We start from the raw sequence: 5,574 nt of genomic DNA on the forward strand, positions 1-5,574 counted from the left end.
ACGGGTTATAGTGGTGGGGAGAGAGAAGAGGGGAGACAAAGGTCGAAGGTGTGGATAGGGGCCGGGCCGTGAGGGGGAGATGGGTAGTGGTTGGGGTGGGGTGGGGTGGGTGGGGGCAGAGACGGCTGAGCGGAACCCCCTCGATTTTGATCTGGTGGAGGTCCACCATCTCCTCTCTGTGGGAGATGGAGGGGAGGAGCTTCGGGGCGGCTCGAAGACGTGATGAGGCGCTGGATCCACCGCAAGGATTATTGTCGTCATCGATGATAATCATTAACTAATGAATGAATCAATAATTATTATCGATTAATTATAAATAACTAATTAAGGCAGTCCCGCCCTCGGTTGCCCGCCTTCCGACTGTCCTCCCGGCGTGAAAGGCGCTCTATAAATGCAATCTTGTTGTTGTTGTTGTTGTTGTCGTCGTTGTGGTTCGCTACACGTCCAATCAATGGGCCCTGATCCCGCCTTTCTCTGGGAGGCTGATTGGCTTTGGAGCTCGCTGATTGGTGGGAGTCGCTGTCAGTCAGTGCTCCGGGGCAGCTCCCGCTCTCCGATTGGTCGATATCGCCGTCAGTCAGCCACGGGGGGACGGACGGACGAGGTGGGCGGTGTCCGACAGGTCAGACGGGTGATTGGTGGAAGGCGGTGTCAGCGAGCGGCGGCGGCGGCGGGGGGGCTGCGCTGGTCTCTGATTGGTGCAAGACGCTGTCAGTCAGCGGTAGTTGGCGGGGGGGGGCGGTGGTATCGGGCGCTGATCTTTGATTGGACAAAGGTGGTGTCCGTCACTGCCAGTGGGCGGCGCTAGTTTCTGATTGGAGGAGGGCGATGTCAGTCACTGCCAGTGGCGGGCGGGCGCTGGTCGCTGATTGGTGGTGGGGGCGATGTCAGTCACCGCCATTGGGCGGGCGCTGGTCTCCGATTGGCGGGTTGGGCGGCGCTGTCAGTCAGCGGCGGGTGACGGTTGGTGAGGCGCCCGAAGCGGCGGTGGCGGCGGCGGCTCCGAGAGGCGGTTTGTTGTCGAGTCGAGTCTGTTTGAGGCCGGAGGAGGGCGAGGCGACGGGGCCGCAGCGGGTGAGCGAGCGAGCGAGGGAGGGAGGGAGGGAGGGAGGGGGCGAGCGAGCGGCCTAGTGACCCGTGGGGCGGCCCGAAGCGGCGGAGAGCCACCGAAAATAGAGGCCCCGGAGGAGGGGGAGGCGGGAGGCCCAGTGTGTGGAGAAGCCTCCGCTCTCCTCTCCTCTCCTCGCGCACAGCCCCAGCCCGACTGCCTGCAGCCCGGCCCGGCCGTGTCAGTCACCGCGCCTCAGCCCCGAGCTCCCAAATCTCCCCCACACCCCCCCTCTCACCCCTACTTTCTCTCCCCCTCACTCTCCCCCCCCACCCCTCTCCCCCCACCCCCTCTCTCCCCCCTCTCACCCCCACCCCCTCTCTCCCCCCCTCTCCCCCCCCTCCCCCCCACCTCTCCCCCCCCACCTCCCCCCCCCCACTTTCTCTCCCCCCACTTTCTCTCCCCCCCACACCCTCTCTCCCCCCTTCTCTCCCCCCCCTCTCCCCCCCCCACTCCATTATATAGAGATATCATCGATATGTGGAGATATCGACGACGACGATGACATATCAATGTGAATCCGTGCATTTGACGAAGCGCCTCGCGGCGAAAAAAGAGTGGTGACTCTTGTATTTTTTTTCCCCCGCGGGGCGAAGCCAGGCCGCCAACGTCCCGCAGACCGTTCCGAAGCGGTGGCGGGTCTGAGCGAGCGAATGCATGTCTTTGGTTTGTTTGTTCTCGGAGGGATTAATATTTCTCCATCTCCCACCCCCCCCCCCACACCAAAAGCGATCCGCCGATCGACCGAAATCATCGTAATAACGATAGTACAAAATCCCTTGATAATTGAGTCAGATAGTTCCTCTGCTTTTATTTTCTTTGACAAAAAAAGGGCAGGGGATTCGAGTTTTTTGGGTGGGAATTTAAGTGTTTTTTTCGAGATCGATCCCAGAGAGAGCGTTTTATTTTACCACAAGCGTGACAGAGGAGAGATGACCCAGTTTGGCAGTGTAGATTGTAACCCACCAAAATCAACTGAAGGTAAGTCGTGTGTCCCCGACCTACAAATAATAATCGTTCCATTTGACCCATTTGGCCTTTTGTGTTGGGAGGATGTCTCAAAGTGCTTCACGGGATCTGACTGTGCTGGTTGTTAGACTAATACTGATAACCTTTGCATTTGACGTAACGTCATCGAGACGTCTCAAAGAAGAGCTTCACAGGTGAAGTATAGTGACTGTATTTGCAGGTGAAATAATATAATTATGTTTTAATAATAATGGTTTTCATTTTTTTTCTGGCTGCAGTTTCAAATGAAAGTGTTTTCTGCTGCACTTCCATGTAAATGTTTCTTTATTTTGATTTGACAATCCTTTACGTTTTTCTCTTAACCTTGTTTGGTACCCCTTTTAATGGCTCTCCCCTCTTAATGTCAGTTCAGGCAAATTGGTGTTGGGCGTATGGATAAAATGTACATTCTGTGAAGTGCTTTGAGACGTCTCAACGACATGATAAGGTGCTAAATGAAATGCAGGGATTATTATTAAAATGGGGGTCCAGTTGTCAATGTACAATAATAATATTAATAATTCTTATTGCTGCATTTGTACATGCTCTACACTTGTATACTGCACAGTAAGGACATCACAATTGTTCACCCTCAAAATACACAATTCACTGCACTCTACGTCAAATCCTATGAAGGACTTTTGAGACGACCTCTGGATGTGAAAGACGCCATAACAAATGCAAGGACTATTATTAATTTTGATATTATATGCACTGCATCAAATGCAAGGATTATTATATTAATCCAGTGTGTGTGTGTATATGTGTGTATAGTGTTGGGGATGAAGAGAAGGAGGGTGCTGATATTTCATTTGGAAAACTGGTGTCTCAACTACATTAAATGCTTATGTTTTCCTCCCATTCTTTCTCTCTTCCCTCCCCACACCTCCTCCCTTTCCTTGGCTGTTTCAAGCTGTGACGTGTTAAAACTCAATGTCAGACAACAGGCTGCTTGTCAGGTCTGTCTACTGAACATTGAATCTAATGTTAGGTGACCTGCTTTTGAGAATTTGAGGGGGTTAGCATCTGTGCGTTTCAGCTGCGCTTTCTGTTAGTCAGTTTGTACGCTAGCCTGACTCAGTGATAGCACTCTCGACTTCGAGTCAGAAGGTAGTGGGTTCAAGCCCCACATCGGTTCTGCGAATCATAAAGTCTAAGCTGACACTCCCAATGAGGCACTGGGAACGTATGTATGACATACGCATTATCGGAGGTGCCGTCCTTCGGATGAGATGTTTAAACCAAGGTCCCGCCTGCCTTTTAAAAGATCCCTTAGCACTATTCAAAAAGAGAAGGAGGTTCTCCTGGTTGATGTGGCTAACAAATGAAATTGGTTGCTCACTTCATCGCTGTTTGTAGGACATTGCTTTGGGCAGATTGGATGCCGCTTCCCAACCCCCTCTCCCCCCCCAACCAAACCAGAGTCAATTCACTGTCAATTCACTTTACAATACATCCTGAAGCGCTTTGAGACGTCTTGACAATGTGATAAGGAATCGTATCAAATGCAACAATTATTTGTTTTAGTTTTCTTGGTGTTAGTCTATGGTCCACTCCTCCTTCCTCACTTCTTTCTCTCACTAAGTGGCTGAACCTTCAGCCTCTACGCACCACACTCTGAAACGCTCTCCCCAAATCATTCCGCCTTATTGTCATCTTGGCCCACCTTCAAAATGTTCTTACAAAGCTTTGACCTTGTCCTGGTCAACACTAAGTCCTCCTTCTTTCCTTCCTGTTTGCAGATCCCTACTTGTGTATCAGCCTGGCCTAGTGGTAGCGCTCTCGCCTCTGCGTCAGAAGGTTGTGGGTTCAAGCCCGAAATTGGGACTTGGAATCACATAGTCTAAGCTGACACTCCAAGGCAGTGCTGGCTGTGTATACGCAAGCAGCACTGATAGTTTCAACTGTGGAAGAATGGAAACTTTATTTGGCATAGAGTTGGATTCGAGTCAGGGTTTCGGAAGAACCGCGGCTTGATTGGTCTGCGGCCAACGCTAAGCTGTCGTGCCTTAATTTGCCGATGTCAGTGGGAGAATTGGTCAGGATTTGTTTCTCACAGTAACGACTTGCTGCACAAATGGGAGAGAAAAATGAAATGGTGCCAGGGGGAGGTGGTTTGCACACTGATCCTGCATTTCAAGCAGCAGGTGCCATAGTAACCATTTCGCCCACAGTATACTCAGTCAATTCACTTTACAGTATGCTCTTTGAAGTGCTTTGAGACGCTTAAATGACGTGATAAGGCGTTATACCAAATCAATGGATTATTATAATATATATATATATGGATTTGCCTAAATATAAATTGGAATAGATCTACTGGGAGATGCTTTCCATGACGGAGCAATAAGGCTAACCTCCTAAATTCCTGCCATGTGTCTTCTCTCCCTGCCGCTGGTAACCCCCTCACATTCCCCTCTTTTCTTCCTTGCTGGATGGTCCCCATTGCCTTTGTGAAGCATCCTGCATAAAAAAGAGAGCGCTTTCTGTTGGTCCATCCTGCATCCCTAGGGAGCCTGTTCCATAGATTTGCCACCCGCTCACTGAAATAGTGTTCCTGCAGACTAAACTTGAGTTCACCCCCCCTTCAATTGCTGACTACGTCCTCTGGTTTTACTATTCTGGACAAGACAAATGATCTATCTTGGTCAAGACGAGATTCTATCTTGGTCTACATTATCCAGTCATTTAGTATCTTAAAGGCAAAGAAATAGAGGCAGGGAATTTCAGTGGTTAGGGGCATAGTGGCTGAAGTCATGGCCGCCAGTGGTGGCACGGACGGTCGGGGATTGCAGGGGAATAGATGTGTGTGTGCGTGTGTATATATAGTAAGTATATGTTGTAAATGTGCTGATTGTCAGGAGCTCTGCACATCCTACGCGTGAAAAAACATTTGTGGGAGTTTTAAGAAGTGTTTTAGCAAATGGGAAAACTTGGGTGTTATCAGGAGAGAGAGAGAGCGCCGAAGAAGGTTTTTCGAATGCTGTTGGGGGAAGTAGGTAGTAATAATAAATACTGAGCTGTTTGACTAGGATTGCAAGTCCCCAAAAGGAGGGCAAGGCTTTAATATTAACAAGACTCGAGTTACACCAGAGATTAGAAGACATTTATTTTTATATGCAGTGTATACATAAACACACTGAACGGATATCCACAGACTGAGGCTGAGACTATCCATTGAAAATGGAGTGGGATAAATTCGGGAATAGATTTGAAGCTTATAATAATATGTAATAATACTCCTTGTATTTGATGTAGTGCCTTATCACGTCGTTGAGAAGTCTCAAAGTGCTTCACAGAATATACTGTAAAGTGAATTGACTGTATATTTTGTGGATGAAACGCAGTTAGGGATAGGCTGAACAGACTAGACTGAATATTCCATGTGCACACGTGCTTTCTGTACTGCTGCGATGGGGGAATAGTGTATGCAGCTGACACAATCCTGGGAGGATGAA

This window comes from Callorhinchus milii, unplaced genomic scaffold, assembly GCF_018977255.1.
Source record: "Callorhinchus milii isolate IMCB2004 unplaced genomic scaffold, IMCB_Cmil_1.0 Scaffold62, whole genome shotgun sequence".
Taxonomy (NCBI): Eukaryota; Metazoa; Chordata; class Chondrichthyes; order Chimaeriformes; family Callorhinchidae; genus Callorhinchus; species Callorhinchus milii.